The following is a 17,647-nucleotide window of genomic DNA, read 5'->3' on the forward strand; positions in this document are numbered from 1 at the left end:
TGTATCTCTGAAACAAATAATACATTATATGTTAAAAAAAAGAAGGTAGTAGGAAGGGAAAAATGAAGGGGGGAAATCAGAGGGAGGGACGAATCATGAGAGACTATGGACTCTGAGAAACAAACTGAGGGTTCTAGAGGGGAGGAGATGGGGGGAGGGTTTAGCCTGGTGATGGGTATTAAGGAGGGCACGTACTGAATGGAGCACTGGGTGTTATACGCAAACAATGAATCATGGAACACTACATCAAAAACTAATGATGTATGAGTTGCTTCAGAGGAGCGTCACGCTAGCCAAGCGTGAGCCTCAGATTTATTTTTTAAAAGTCAGAAAACATCTAAATATGGTGCCCTCTGGAAGAAAACATACAGGGAAATATGGGAAGCCATCAATGGAGGATCAGGTTATAAGAGCCTATGACTTTGAGAAAGAAGATAAAAAAGATCTGAGTGGTTCAGAGGAGGATGTTACTGAAGGGAAGACTCCAGTAATTGATAAGCATGAGAAGAAAAGGACTTCTGCAGCAATATTTGAAGATATGGGGGGTGAAGTACAAAATATGCTGGAAAGATTTGGAGCTTACATTAACAAGGCTCTTCTTGCCAAGAGAAAAAGACTAGAATTGTATACAAAGGCTTCTCTCAAAACTAGTAACCAGAAAATTGAACATGTTTGGAAAACCCAACAAGAGCAAAGGCAGAAGCTTAACCAAGAATATTCTCAGCAGTTTCTGACTTTGTTTCAGCAATGGGATATAGATATGCAGAAAGCTGAGGAACAAGAAGAAAAACTAGCTAACATGTTTTGACAGCAACAAAAGGTTTTTCAACAATCTAGAATTGTTCAGAGCCAGAGACTGAAAACAATTAGACAGTTATATGAGCAGTTCATAAAGAGTATGGAGGACTTGGAGAAGAATCATGATAATCTACTTACTGGTGCACAAAATGAACTTAGAAAAGAAATGGCTATGTTGCAAAAAAAAATTATGTGGAAACTCAGCAGCAAGAGATGGCAAGTGTTCGAAAGTCTCTTCAGTCCATGTTATTCTGATGACTCTTTGAAGGAAGAACTTGAACCTAAGTAATATGATACAATTATAACATTAGCTATGAGGCATGTAATTCTTTTAGAGTGGTTTAAAATTTCTAGTTTAAAATAATACATCATGTTAATTGTTAGCTTAAGTGCAAGAACCCTCCTTCTGTTAACCTTCACATAAAGCTGAACAGTTATGTGAGTAGTAGCAATTCCTAAATTATATATACCAAGCTTCCAGCTCTTTAATAGTTAATAGTGAATTTTTCTCTTTAATATTTGTCAATTAACTTTTAGCAATAAAGATGATTTAATTTAAAAAAAAAAAACTAATGATGTAATGTATGGTGATTAACATAACATAATAAAAAAAAAAAAAAGACCAGAGATCTCATATTTTTTTTTAATTTGGCCTAGTTCTATGGTTTTCAGAACTGCTTAGAACACATTATCCACTCACCAGCTCTGTCCCTGTGAAAACAGACTAATTTTTACCCCCTGAGTCATACAGAACTGAATCTAGATGCCCAAGTCCTATGAAGGACCAGATCCCATGGCCCTCATCATCAGAGGTGCAAAACCACCCATCCCTCAGTATAGCTGCTCCTTTGGGGGTAAGAAATAGACCTTTTCCTGAGTTTCCATGCTTCCATGCTTCCTCCCAGGCCAGATATGGCATAACGGAGGATTACTACCTCACCGCAGCCAGACAGTAAGAGATATGTTTTAGAAATGGCCTGTCTGTAGTATTTTTCAATTTCTTTCTGGAGCTCACATTTCAAGATTACCTTTAAAACCTTGATCTAATTAAGTAAAGCCTCAATTACCTGGGATCTTTAAATACATAAGTTTTCTATTCTCTACCTTTCAGAGAGATGGAAAAATCATAAGAAAATAAGTAGACTGTCAAGAATTAAATTTATAAAATATTGCCAGAGAATGTTTTGGAATTCTGAAAAATGTGGAATCTTCTACAGTTTCTATAGTTTAGAATATTTTGCCTTGAGAATGCAAGTCTTGGCCCTCATGATCAGTTTTCAAAGACGTGGATGTCATCCCTCATAGGATAGTGTAAGTAACATCATTTCAAGAGCAAAAAAATCAGAATAGAAAGGAGATTCAAGTTGATATTTCATTCATGAAAAACCTAATTAACAACAACAACAACAAAAACCCTGTTCCCTGACCATTCCAAGGTTTTGCTAAGCACAGGCTATCCTTGACCTACAATAGCTCTGAAAGTGGTAATATTCATCCAAAGATACTGTCTATAAAGAGACTAATATCAGCTTGCTACTTCTTAATGTACAGCATCAGATGTAGAGAGATATATTGATTATTTTTATTTCGAATAGGGTTTGTTTAAATTATAACCAAAGATCAGGCAAACTTGAGGTAATATATAAACTGTTTAAGAGTAACAGAGTATTTTGGGAAATGTGGAAGTTAATTCTACCTTCATAACGTGATACCATGCTATTGATCTTCTTAAGTAACAAAATGGCTATATTCTTAAATACAATTATGAAATTATGTAGACTTAGTTAACATAGGACAGTTAATCAACAGTCTGTGAATTTTAGCCACATACAAATATTACTACCCCAAGGTTATTCTAATTCATATGTTGATCTGGTAGATTTAGTAAAATTCCATTTATTACTTTGAAGTTTATGATATGAGCAAGTCAAATGTCAAAACATTCTTAAACCAAAATGACAGCGCACATTTCAGTGGATGGGATTTTATGCAAAATTATGGCAGAATTCAATAACCGTCTGTCCTACCAAAAAAGATTTGCTTACAATGTTAAAAACAATTCAAAAGAAAAATTCATCCCAAACCCAAACTATGTATTGGTTTGAGACTAACTTAGCACCTTAGTTCTCTAGGCAGGAAGCCGATGAACCGCAAATGTATTCTGGACTCTGCTGCTTCGGTGGCGCAGAGGATGACAAGGTCACTCTGACTGGTTTGGCCTGAGCAGGACACAGAAGCTCCCTCTAAACTCTGTGGGGATATTACGCTGTCACATGTTAATACACTCACAGTCCTGAAGAAAATCCAGACACCAAGTCTCCACTTGCTGCTAGATAGTCAGCTTGGAACATTGTCTTGTACAACCATCACTCCAAAATGTGATCTGAATTGTTTTCTCAGTATTAAAGAAAGAGCTAATCCAACCCACTTCCACTGTCTATCCACTGAGCAAAAACAAGCCAACTGTTACCCCATATTTAAGAAGTAAATCTGCCAGTGCTAGGTGCTTTCCTCTCTGTTCTCAATAAACTATGAAAGTATTCCCTATATGAATTAAAAGATTTATTGAATAAGAGATCAGTGATTTAGATACACTCAAACCAGACATCTGTTAATTCTCCAAATATTAGCTCCCACTCTACCAATAAGCAAAATGCCTCCAAAATCATCCACCAGTGAATTATGCCAAACCCAAATGTCTTTTGTCGTAATGTTTGTTTTTAATGTTCCAAGAGGCATGAAGAACAAGCATCTGGTTTTCAGTAAGTCTTTTCATCCCATTTTCTGGTATTTAATTGATGCATACAAAGTTCAAAGAACTCATGAGCGCTCTCAAAATGAAATTACTCCATTCACACCAAAACACATGGTTCTGCAAGCCAACCATACTCATATTTTCTCCTTTGAAAATTAACATAACAGCAGCACCAGATAGTACCCCCATCCCAAGTCTCATATTCACACATCCCAGAATGGATGCTCAGTACAGAGACTAAATAGCGACAAATATTTTTCCTGTTGAGGAGACTAATAATAATAACCCAGTATCCAGGCAGCATATCAATTCAGTGTTTCTGTTTTGAGGGTAGCATTGTTTAGCCAAAGCCTGAAATATGACAGGGAAGACTGGAATGTTTCAGAAGCAACTTGTACAATATTGTCTCCACCACTGAAAATCTAGGTGACCTTATAAAGCCTTCACTGAGTCCCAACCATATTTCCATATCTGTAAGTAAAGGGTGAAAAATAAATGTCTTGCGCCAACCACAAATATTCCAAAAATAAAATGAAATTGGTAAGGCAAAAGAAAAGAAGAAGAATAACAATGTGTCTTTCAAGTTCGGAAAGCTCTAAGAATCCTGATTTCTCTCCAACACATTGTGTGGAGTTTGCTCAATTTGGGCTCTGGAGGAAAGTTATAATAATCTTTATTCCAGGGAGGAGATGTCTTCAGAGGCAATAGGAAAACCTTTTAAGATAAACCTCATTTTCTTCAGAGCAAGGTGGGAGGCTCATATTTCTGTTCAGTTACAGAAGATGATCTCAGAACAAAACAACAAGCAACTCCGCATCTAGACAAGCTAGATAAATAGGGCCCTGGGTCCTTTTTGTGAGATGACTTTGCCCCTAATCTCAAACATGTCAATGTTACCATTTTGTGGCAGGCAAAAATCTTCAAGTAATAAAAGATTCCTTTTAAAGTAGATACAACATCAGATATCTTTCTGCATATATTAAAGCGTCTCAAAGCCTTTTCAGTATATTGCTTTGGAAACAATGACGACTACAGAGGGAAAAGATAGGAGGGTTGGATTATCCATCCCTCAGGAAATTAAATGTTTGACATTTATTCGTTAAAATGTTTTAAATTTCACATCCCAATTATAAGTTACTGTATTTCGAAGGATGCTATAGCAAAATCCAGAGACGCCTAACATATTGTCAAACGAAGCCAATTTCATGGAGCATTAAGAAAACTGTTGAGTGTGGGCAACTCTCAAAGACCTAATTGACTCACTGATCCTATGACAGTGGAAATGTTGTGACTTTAAAAAAATCAAACAGATTGGCAAAGTGAGTACAGGACTAAAATATTGACTCCCTACAGCTGAAAACAATCAGGGAATGCATACAGGACAAAATGGATTTTATGCTCTACAACAATCCATTTCAGGCATTTCAATGCAAAGTAAAACACAAACAGATGTTGAAAACAGTTAACCTACTGAACCTACCTGCTAAAAGGAATCCTGCAGTAAAAAAAAAAAGAAAAAAGGTACAAGTAAAGATTTTATGTGTTAGATGAAGCAGCAATTTCTTTCTGAATACCTGGAGCAAAGGGATGAATTCCAAACTTAACATTCATCATTTGTTTTGCTATATTTCATGAACATTCTGGTTGGAAAATACAGAGAAGTTCTGTGTTATGTTCCATGACAAAACATGTCTATGCCACATGTTAAGATCTAATTAATTTGACTTATTCTGCTCATGCTTATTTAGCACCTATTCTGTGCACAGCTGGGCTACAGGAATATAAAGATGAGAAAGACATAGTCCCTGCCCTCCAGGAGTTGACAGCCTACCTCCCAGGAGAGGCACAACTTCACGAGTGACTTCAAAACCCAGGGACAGGACAGTAATACACATATGTAGAAAGGACAACAAGTCAACCATAAGAGTGGAGTAAACTAGGGCACAGTCAGGTCACACTGTTACGTTTTTAAAAATATGTAAGCTTTTACTTTTGCGCCAAGATGGAACAAGAGTATTTCTTGAGCATTTGGGTCTCAAAGCTTGTGTGTATTGGTTGAGGGAGGAGGGAAGCCAAAGGAAATCAACATAATTGACATTTTAAGCAGGGCAATTTTTCACTGATGGGACTCTCACACATATTTCAGGACATTTGGCATCCCTGGACACCACCTAATAAATGCCAGCAGTAACTTTCCCCCCCACCCCAGCCCAGGCATTGTGACCCACGATGCATCCTCCATTATTTCCAAATGCCCCCAGGGTACTACAGTTTCTGGTTGAGAAGCATTTGGGCTGTCTAGCAGGCATCTATTGAACACGTACTGCACGGTCAGCTCAATGCCCTGGATGCAAGGTAAAGTCCTCGGTTAGCAAATTTCTCCCACATTCTATAGGCATTAACTAACACTGAGAGTTAATATCTTTAAGTAAACACTGAGAGTTTATACCTTTTTTCCAAAGAGAGATGGTATAATTTTTGAGATCAAACATCATGTCTCTTAATTGTGACCATCATCCTACCTGGCATATAAAAGGACACAGAATCTTAATGTCAACATTAATTAAAGAGGAGAAGCATAATTTATTAAGCCTTTCAAAACCTAACGTCTACTACATTAAACCAGGAATGGCAAGGAAGAGTAAGGAGTAGTATCTGGGGGTAAATACACATGGGGTGATTATTTCGTGGGCAGCCAGGGCATGAGGCCTTAAGCTTTGCTGGACCTGTGCCAAGTGGGGTTCATGCAGGATCTTAGACTTTGGACAATCTTTGCAGCCTCTGCCCCCAAGCTACATAGCTGTAACTTGGCCTAGGGTTTCAGGTGAGGCTGAGGTAGGATCAAACCTTTGTAGTTCTGGAGGTGAGCAGAACAAAATGTGCTGTTTGGAAACTACAAAGCAGCTGAGATGCTTCGGCTCTCCAGGAGTAGACGTGAACTTCTGGTTTTGACTATTTGTGCCTGTCTTAGAATAGATATTGAAGAAAGGCTGCCCCAGGTTCCATTTCTTATTATGTTGTTTTAAACTATAGTCAGGGCCATGGAAAGAAACCAGTAAGTGGAGGTAACAACACCTCAGATGTACGGGGCTTATCCAAAGGCCTTAGCCATCCTCCATCACATGGTCCTAATCCACCCTGGATTTGCTAAATAACCTTTGACGCTGGCCTTAGATTTAGAGGCTAGTTCATGGATTCTGTCAGGGAAAGGTGGCAGATTTTGTTTCAAAACAAACAAAAAGAATGATGTCTTTATCATCTTGTATTCCATCTTCCCGAGGTGAAGTAGGAACACAACTAAATAAAATTTTTATAAATGCGATCTTAAAAAGGCCACTTAAAAAGCCTGTGCTTTGAACATTCTGTCTTGACAAAATCAGTTTAACTCAGGGAGTCAAAGGAGATGTGGAATGGTTTAAAAAACATACTTCAGTCTTATTTCCAAAACAACAAACTAATGAAGCTAGAGGCAGAAAGAGATTTCCTTAAGAGAAAGGCTGAGACTTGAGCCAATGAGCTGAGCAGAAAGGAAGAAGAAAACATGACTCTGAAGATCTAGATAAAGACTAGCAAAGTTGCACCCAGGTCTACTACTGTTAAAGAGGCTATTAGAAAGGGGAAGATAGTTTTGGTGGTTATTAGCTAATAATATATGCTTGGAACCCAAAGAAATCAAACAGAGGAAGAAGGGTAAGATCTCAAAGAATAAATGAATTAATTGCCCCCAAGGAGGCAAGCACCGGAGAAATTACTGAAAGCTGGCCTCTTAAACCTGCCAGCGGACTGCTCATTGCAAGAGCAATTCGGAAACCGTGCTTTCTAGATTGTACAGCTATGCCAAGTGGCTACTGAAAACAGTATTCATGGAACACACAGTCTATCAGAGGAGAAAGAGAGTAAATGGTTATACAAATCTTCTTTCAGTATAATTGTGTTAAGTGCTATATAGAGTAACTACTGGGTAAATAATTTGTGGTAATGTGAAAATGAACATACAAAACTAACTTCCACTTTTTCATGAAAACTTAACATGTTATTCTTAACTACAACAGGAAACAGTCTAATACTGAAAATACTTCAGTGACAAGGAATTCTAATGAATATTTACTTATTAGCACTCAAAACTGAATTACTAGAATTATTTCACCCATAATTAAATAATTTACCTTCCCCATTTCTTTCTAATGATGGTTTCAAATGTTTTTAATATGTTAATTCATATTTACAATATAATCTGTGCCGCTTAATAGTTATGGTCATAGTCCAAAGTATTAAGAATTATAAAACATTTCTTAAAATTATAAAGTTGATGATGAAAAAGATGACTTTTCAGAATATAAATCTCATTGGCCCAGCCATCATATCTTTAAATTTTGTTTTGATATCTTTCCACAGTTAGTATTCCCAAGTAAAAGAACATTTTAAAAATCAGTTTATGATTGTATCAAAAAGGATAAAATGGGGCACCTGGGTGGCTCAGTCATTAAGCGTCTGTCTTCAGCTCAGGTCATGATCCCAGGGTCCTGGGATCGAGCCCCGCATCGGGCTCCCTGCTCCGCGGGAAGCCTGCTTCTCCCTCTCCCACTCCCCCTGCTTGTGTTCCCTCTCTCGCTGTGTCTCTCTCTCTGTCAAATAAATAAACTCTTAAAAAAAAAAAAGGATAAAATACCTAGGAATAAATTTAACTAAGGAAATGAAAGACCTATACTCTGAAAACCATAAGACATTGATGAAATAAATTAAAGATGACACAAACAAATATAAAGATCTACCATGCTCATGGATTAGAAAAATTAATATTGCTAAAATGTCCATACTCTCATAAGCAATTTACAGATTCAATGCAATTCCTATCAAAATACCAAGAGCATTCTTCACAGAACTAGAATAATCCTAAAATTTGTATAGGACCACAAAAGACCTGGAATAGCTAAAGCAATTGAGAAAGAAGGACAAAGCTGGGGGTATCCCAATCCCAGATTTCAAGATATAATACAGAGGAACTGTAATCAAGACAGTGTGATACTGGCACAAAAACAGACACATAGATCAATGGAACAGAACAGAGAACCCAGAAATAAACCCACACTTACATGGTCAATTAATCTATGAAAAAGGAGGCAAGAATATACAGTAAGAAAAAGTCTTTTCAATAAATGGTGGTGGGAAAATTGGATAGCTACATGCAAAAGAATGAAACTGGACTTTCTTAAACCACTGTTTTACACCATATACAAAAATGAACTCAAAATAGATGATAGACCTGAAACCATAAAACTCCTAAAAGAAAACAAAGGCAATAATCTCTTTGACATCAGCCTTAGCAACATGTTTTTAGATGGGTCTCCTAAAGCAAGTGAAACAAAAGCAAAATTAAACTATTGGGACTACACAAAAATAAAAAGCTTTTGCATACCAAAGAAAACTATCAACAAAACAAAGAGGCAACCTACGGAATGGGAGAAGATATTTGCAAATGATTTATCCAATAAGGGATTAATATCCAAAATATATAAAGAAGTGATACAACTCAACACCAAAAAACCTCCCAAACCTGAATAGACGTTTTTCCGAAGAAGACATACAGATGGCTAAAAGACACATGAAAAGATGCTCAACATCACTAATCATCAGGGAAATGCAAGTAAAAACTGCAATGAGATATCATTTTGCACCTGTCAGAATGGATAGTATCAAAATGACAAGAATTAACAAGTGTTGGTGAGGATGTGAAGAAAATGGAACCCTCATGCACTCTTGGTGGGAATATAAATTGGTGCAGCCCCTGTGGAAAACAGTATGGAGATGCCTCAAAAATTAAAAATAGAAATACCATATTATCCAGTAATTCCATTATTGGGTATTTACTCAAAGAAAACAAAAATATTAATTTGAAAAGATATGCACTTTTATGTTTATTGTAGCATTATTTACAATAGCCAAGGTATAGAAGCAACTCAAGTGTCTGTCAATAGATGAATGGATAAAAAAAAATAGTGGAATATTAGTCAGCCATAAAAAGAATAAGATCTTGCCATTTGTGACAACATGGATGATCTAGAGGGTATTATGCTAAGTGAAGTAAGTCAGAAAAGACAAATGCCATATGATTTCACTTACATGTGGAATCTAAAAAAAAACAAAATAAATGAACAGACAGACAGACTTAAATACAGAGAACAAACTGGTGGTTGTCAGAGGGAAAGTGGGTGGGAGGATGGGCAAATAGGTGAAAGGGAAATTTTTTAAAATTATAATATATTATTTCATAAAGAATAACATTTGCCAATTCTCCTGAATTGCTTTCCAGTGCTAAAGTTGTCCATACTTTGAGACAAAACCAAACATATAAATAATAAATGTTTTAAAATATGTAGTATGTTTTGAATGTATTTAATTTGCTTATGAAAAGGCACACCTCTGAATCCAAATTAGGAGACTAAACTAGTAAAAAAAAGGTATTTTTAAATGTTTAGTAATTGCCTAAATGCAGTGTATTGACATTTACCTTTACGAAGATGCAATTAAAAATCATGATTGTGAACTAAGTGATTATAAATAATCCTGTTTTCATATGAAGAACTTAGAAAAAATTCTCCTTTTGGAAATGTAAGATTGTGTATTAACAGTGTACTTTTTGTTTACTGCCTCCCCCCCAAAAAAAGTTGCCGTGATTACAAATAATCTTAGTGTCGATACAAACATAAAAAGTTTTAAATCTCCTGAAATTATTAAGTAAAATGTATTTACTTTTTTCTCCTTTTTTAAAAATTTGAAACAACCACCTATTTATAGGAAAGGTGGAAGTACAATACAAAGAACTATTTTTCTGAACCATTTCATAAGTTGCCAACTGGAGCCCTATCACTCTGGACAGTGGACATTTCCTACAAACAGGACATTCTCCTACATAACTACAGCACAACCACCAAAACCAGGAAATTACACTGATAGACTTCTACCATCTAATTCTCAGAACTCACTCAGGTTTTACCAATAGTCCCAATAATACCCCTTTTACCAAAAGAGTCTAATTTAGAATTGGATGTCACACTTGGTTTTCATGTTTCCTTTGTCTCCTTCAGTCTTCCTTTGACCTCCATAACTTTGACGCTTTTGTAAATTACAGACCAGTTATTTTGTGGAGTGTTGAGTTGTGGTTTAGGATTAAATTCAGACGTCTGTAGCAGAAATATCACAAAAGTGATCCTATATTCTTCTAATTGCCTCCTATCAACGTATTCCTTTGCTGATACAATCACATCAATCACGTGGTATCTGCCAAGCCTCCCTCCTACAATATTACTCTCTTCCTCTCCCCCACTCATCTGTGTAATCAATAAGTATTTTGTGGTGAGGTATTGAAATTATGTAACTATCCCATCCCTTCAAATTTTCAGTTTATCCTTTTTTTGGCACGTGCATGAACTCTTGGTTTCCTATTTTATTCAATGGTTTATCGTCTGTTACCACCATTACTTATTTTGACACTAAACGGCTTTCCATTTGGCCAGTGGGAGCCAAGTCAGTCTGCGTGCTATTGTTCCTTGAGCCCTTTTTTGCTTTCTGGAACAAGATGGCTGTTTCAGACTCATCTTGTACTTTCCTTGCCTCACCCTTGGAATTAGCCATTTCTCCAAGAACCTTGGTTCCTTTTTGTAAAAAATGGTATCTAAAACCTAGAGCTGGCTGTCCCTTGGAACCCACACGGTGTGCTCACTGCTCTTAGGTTGTCACTGTTCCCAGTGTCTTTCAGCAGACAAGAGCCACAGGGGGAAATGTATTTATCTTTTGTCCGCATATACATACACACATTACATCTGTATTTATCTATTCTTATATGTTGAAACATACATTTATACCCGTATCTCCAATTCCAATCCCATATCACAGGGTTCTAGATTTAGCTTTCTGCCTTTCTTTATCTTTAACTCCTTTTTCCCACAACAAGAGACGTGGCTTATTCCTGTGTGTAATTATTTGATCAGTCCTCCAGGCTGCAACAAGTCTCCCGGCCCCATCTCCGCCCCATCTCCGCATGGGGCGCCAGGCTCACGCTGTCTGAGCTCTGACACCCTGCCTCGGCTGCCCCCACGCTTGGTTGCCTTCTTCATCCCACTCAAGGTCTGACCCCACACCCAGGCTGACCCCATACCCACCCCTCCTTTCCCTACTTGGGCTCCAACACACCCCGCAGGGCACCACTCCACGGCCAAGCTCTTGGCCACTGCACTGCCCCCGGTTTCAGTCGGCTCTTCACCAAGGGGCAAGAATAGGAAGATCCAAACAAAGGTGTGAAATCTATAGAAGGCAATCGTGTTCTTCCTTTGTTCACTCTCTTCCCACTTCGATAAAAAAGATGGATAAGATGACAAGATCTGGGTCCTTCAGCCTTCTCCCCTACCTTGAAGTCAGGAGGCTGTGAGGGTGTGTATTGTGTGTTTCACGTCTGATGCTGCAGCAGCCAGACCACCACAGAAGCTCTGCGTTCATCGCTTCCGATCTGACTTGACCAATGTACGGGCCACACTGCAGAGCATTCAACACTCTATTAAGAGGGAAAAGGTCAAATTGGATAATTTGTTATATTTTCCCTTTGTCTTTGAGAAATGTGAGTGGAGAAACAACAAACTTTTTAAAAAGAAAAGCTCGCTTTTAAAAATTAAAAAAATAATAAATACAAATTTAAAGAAATTTTGTTTTAATTTTTAAAAATTTTTAATAAAAATTACAATAGTTATCCCATGAGTTTTGTTTACTTCCACTAGGAAGAATATTAATTTTTCTGGAAAGAAGGTATTTTTCACCTGTTGGGAAAGCTCTCTCCAAGGAAGAAAGGAAGAGCGTTGCCTGCTTTTAGGAGTTTCTGACACAAAATGATTGGAGAATATTATTAGTTAGGATTATTTATCTCTTATCCAGAGAGAATTTTTGTTCTTCTTTATTGACATTCCGTTGATAGAGGTCAAGTCAAAACAATCCAAATGAAAAGTGTGGGTGCTAGACAGGAGGGAGTGAGGAAGACCATCAGAGGTGGCCCCAAGATGACCCAGACCACTGACCCTGGCACATAAATCAGCTCTTGCAGGTCTTTCCAAGGGACCACTTGACTTTCTTGCCAAGGACACCTTTGGAAAGGCTCATTTCTGTTTCAATTTCAGAAAGGATGGGAAGCTCAACTGTATTGTTATGCAGAAGATGGTAGCATAAAAACCACCATTAGCCGGTTTAGGACTATAGTTACCAATTCTGGAATTTACAGTAAAAAAGAAAAAGAAAAAAAAAACACAAAGACCAGGAGAGAGGAAGCTAGTCTCTAAAATTTGCCCTAACTCCTCCGCAGGATGAACCCGGACAAAGCCTAAGTTCTTCATCCCTTCCTGGCTTGATTCTCCTACCTGCCCCCTTGCCTGGAACTGGTCATCTCCAGTGGGCCGCTGGGTGTGAGCACTTTGAGGGGCCTCCCTAGGGCTATTTTTAACTTGGTATTTTCTGTTTATAGCCTTTCCACTGGGGCAGCCCCAGGTCTGGGGGATTCACTCCAGCTGGGAAATCTGAGAAGACAGCTGGCCTGTATGGCAAATGAGGTATTTTTAGCTGAGACTTGGGGATCTCAGGATTGACCTCAGGGTGGGAGACCCAAAAGAGCCATGCAAGAGGAGAGGTGCCCACTCTCAAGTTCCTTAGCAATGGGGCCGCTCAGCTTATTGTTGGAAGAGGAGTGTGTGTATACCCTGGTGGGCGAGGGGAGGCCGGCCTCAGGGCCTTCCCCGCAGTAACGCCGTACCCTCCCCACGGAGGCCAGGCCTGGGATGCCCTCCTGCAGGCCAGGGATTCCCAGGGACCTCCCAACACCTCTCTGCCCACCTGCTCCATCTGCATTCCCTGGAACTTGTTAGAAATGCAAATTCTAGGGTCCCACCCGGCGATGGGTGATTCTCATGCTCACTAAACGTTGAGAATTAGCGGTCCAATCACGTTCACTAGCATTCACAGATAAAAGTATAAGAATAAGGGGCGCCTGGGTGGCTCAGTCATTAGGCATCTGCCTTCAGCTCAGTTCGTGTCTCTCTCTGTCGAATAAATAAATAAATAATATCTTTGGGGGGAAAAAAAGTATAAGACTTTACCCCTACCAAACCCACAGGGCAATACTTTTTTTAAAATTGATAGACATTATTTTCAGCACATTTTTAGATTTAAGAAACTATTGAGTGGATAGTAGAGAGAGCCAGTAAGTTTTTCCACACCATTTTTCCCTCCTGTGTACTATAACCTCTCTCCACTGTTCAGCCTCAAGGACAATGACATCAACTGAGTTTTGTCATCAAAGGCTGCACTTGAGTCAGTCAGAAACACTCCACTGCTCAGGGAGGATGGCTATAATGGGTAGCAATCCTAGGAATGACAGCACATCGCTACCCTAGCCCAGGCTGGGATGAAGCCAATAACCATAACTGTCTAAGATGATGGAGCCAGACAAACACCTTCTCAAATCAGTCTTAGAAACGATGTTAACATTAGACTATTAGTAAGGAATTCGTCTCCTTTGGCTGCTGTAACTAATTACCACAGTGGCTGACAACAACACACACTTAATTTCCTTTTAATCCTGGAGGTCAGAAGTCTGAAATCAGGGTCACTGGGCCAAAGTCAAGGTGTCAGCAAAGCCGCTTCCTTTGGAAGGCTCTCAGGGGAGAATCTGTTTCCTTGCCTTTTCCAGCTTTTAGTGGTTGTCTGTCTGTAGGCCATGGCTGGTGGACCTTCCTGCATCTTGAAAACACTTCTTTCCAACCTCCACACCCACCATCTCATTGCTTCCTTCTGACTCTGACTCTCCTGCCCAAGGACATGGGGATTATAGCAGGTCCTCCCAGATAATCCAGGATAATCTCCCCATCTCAGAATCTTAACTAATCACATCTGCAAAGTCCTTTTTGCCACATAAGAGTGCATTCACAGGTCCCGGGAAATAAGACATGGATATATTTGGGGGGCCACTATTCAACCTACCATAGTCCATATGGTCTGTACTATCCAGTATGGTAGACACGAGCCACATGTGGTTACTGAGCATAGAAATGTGACCCATCTGACTGGGGATGTGCTGTAAGAGTATTGAAATTTGAAGACTTATTATTTAAAAAAAAAAGTAATATATTTCATGAATAATTTTTGTATGGATTCCAGGTTAAAATTATAAAATCCTAGACACAGTGAGTTAAATAAAATACATTAACATCAATCTGTTTCTTTTTACTTTTTCAAATGTAGCCACTTGACAGTTTTCTATTATACATGTGGCCGACATTATATTTCTAAGGGATGATGCTACTGTACACCACAAAGGGAAGCAGGGTGATGTTAAATTTCAATTGCTTTATTTTTGTCATACTCATAAGGGAGCCCAGACAAAGAAAACAACATTTCTTCTTTCAACCTTCTCTAGCGAGAGCAACTGACTACACAGAATTGAAATTTCAAATCAAGAGGGATATTATCTAGGGACAGACACAACTAAATTCGCCACAGATAACAGTAACCAAAAAAATAATAATAATAATAACAACTTGTATTCTTACAAAGCACCTCCACAAAGCATTATCTTACTGAATCTTTAATCACAACCATCTCATGAGGGATCCTGTCCCCATTGTTCAGAGAAGGAAACTGAGCCTAGGGAAATGTACTTGCTGGAGGCGCTAACAGCTAAATGATGAGTCAGGTCTGCATGCATGAGCACCCAGGGCTGTGTGAGCCTATTTCCTGGCTTGGGTTTAATGGGTTAATCAGGCTTACTCTACTTCCTCAGTTATTTTATAACCAAGCTTCCTAAATTTCAGAGATTCAACAATTCTTCCTTTTTTCCCTAAGAAGTCTGTTCCTTTGCATCTCTGAACATGTATTTATTATCTTTTGTTTCTTAACAGAAGACAGAGGGGTGTGTGTCCTACCTAGCCATTTAAGGAAAATGATTTTTCTCCTGTGTCAAACTGCTCCTCAGCTATGACCAGAGGCGTATCTGGCTCCCAACTTGATCCTGGGCCATCTACTGGACAAATCAGGGCTCTCTGGTCAGTCTTCTTTGGGGTTGAACGGGAAATTCTGCACTTTGGCAGATGGTCACCATAAGAAGAATCAGCAAAAAGACCCACAAAGAGAGAGGCAGACATTAAGGGCTGCTAGAATGCCTCCTCCCCAGACAGCACTTCTCAAATGTCAGAAAGACAGGAGGGAAAAAAAAAAAAAGGTACAATGCACTGCTCATTTTCTCTGCCACATTAACACTTCAGCTTTTAGATCTAGAAACCTTGGAGAGTGTCTAGTCCAACTACCTCATTTTAGCTATGAAGACACCAGGATCAAACAGGCTGACTTCTGTAAAGTCTCAAAACAACTTAGTATCAGACAAAGACCAGAACTCCCATTTGTGATTTTCTGTTTTTGTTCAACTTGGACAGAATTGTTCTGAATGATCACAGAGAAATAGATTAAGCAAAATAATACAGCTTTGATCTCCAAACCACACTACAGAGGAGTGGCATCTTGTTTGCAGGATGAGGCTCTGAAATAGGCACTCAAAGGTGAAAATCGTGTATGGTCAAAATAAACCTTGAAAATCCTTAAGGAAAGTGCCACACTGGAGACCAATACAACTTCTGTCCATAAACCCCACATGGTCAGTTATTCCAGAGATGGAACAGGCTCATCAGTTGAGTACTAGATGAATTAACTGGTTTGGGGTAGAAGACAAGAAGGCTCAAAGCTTTAAACACAGGACCACACAGAGGACGGAGGACTGCATGGTGGATACATAGGAAGACACCAGTATTCTGAAACTAACCGTGGATTCCCTTCTCTTATCTTGGGCTCTCACTCCCTGGCACTAGGTAGAATGATAGGCAAAGTGACTCATACTACTTAAACCGTTATCCGTCTTCCTTGCACTACCAATTTCGTGTTCAGTGCTTAGTTAGAAGCTAAGCTCCACACGTGCATGAATCTTTGTGTTTTTGTCCACTGGTGTACCCCAAAGCCTAGTACTGTGCCTGGCAGAGAAATGTTCATTGAGCAAATGGATGAATCTATTCCTCCTTTTGTCCAGGCTGTGTGGCTGATTCTCATAAGTTGAAGTTATTTGGGTCTGGTACATGACTCTTAACCTCTCAGGGTATTATGGTGCCCGAGCCAGAAAATTTCACATGGAACAGTTTACAGAGGTTTTTCACTACTCATGGGGTTCGGGCAGCCCCACATTAAGATTTCCCGGTGCTATCAACCTTTACCATGCTACTGTGACACTTTAACAGAATGACCTCATGAGGCTCTGGAGAGTGACACGGTTCACTTTCACAGCTGCATAAAGACCTTTCTTTAAAAGTCTCCCAACTGCTGGAAATAAAAGGTGCTCTTCAAACACTGTCAGCCTAAAGGCTCAAAGGGGTCCTGGGCTGAGCACAACTAGTGGCCCCAAAATGTTCTTCGCCACTCACCCCTTTATTTTCTGCCCAACTCCTAAGCCACACTGTTGGATGCCTGGCCTTTCTCCACAGATATCCTCCTGAGCTGCCAACAGAGTTTCAGCACTGATATTGAATGGCAAGATGGATCACCTACAGGACCACCCCGCATCTCCAACCAGCCCATCAAGCACTGACACTGCGCTTGTCGCCACCAGTTCTGATGGTGTGGACATCAGAAATGTACTACAGGAGAATATTCAAACAGCTGCCGGAAGGTGAGCTGACGGAGGCAACTGCCAGCAGACTGAGCGGAAAACATAATTGATGGGCACCCTTCGGCAGAACTCAGAGCTGAGCAAACACTGCTGCAGAATGCTCGGGGATGAGGCAGACCAACCAGCGCTCTGGGACAACAGGGGCTCTATTTGAGCAAAGAGAAAGAAGTCGAGGCTGGCGACAGGGCTGGGAACAGCAACAGGCTCAGGAAGGGGCAGCGGTTCCAGCAATCCAGAAATGAACCATCCCATGGATTCCACACGCATGTAGAAAGCCGACCTAATCTCCCATCCTGCGCGGTGATTATTTGTCTGTAAGAATAACCAACGTTGTGGACTGTATTTGGCACAAAGCT

At 39.4% G+C, this 17,647-nt stretch overlaps 1 protein-coding gene and 1 pseudogene across 1 annotated transcript in view; one reads left to right on the forward strand and one right to left on the reverse strand.

Annotated features, from left to right (window-relative positions):
• CORIN (corin, serine peptidase) overlaps window positions 1–17,647 on the reverse strand; it is a 234,550-nt gene that overhangs the window by 212,666 nt on the left and 4,237 nt on the right. The window lies entirely within an intron of this gene.
• On the forward strand, window positions 344–1,053 carry LOC116627878 (annotated as a pseudogene).

The sequence above is a fragment of the Phoca vitulina genome, unplaced genomic scaffold (genome assembly GCF_004348235.1).
Source record: "Phoca vitulina isolate PV1807 unplaced genomic scaffold, GSC_HSeal_1.0 scaffold3, whole genome shotgun sequence".
In the NCBI taxonomy this organism is placed as follows: domain Eukaryota; kingdom Metazoa; phylum Chordata; class Mammalia; order Carnivora; family Phocidae; genus Phoca; species Phoca vitulina.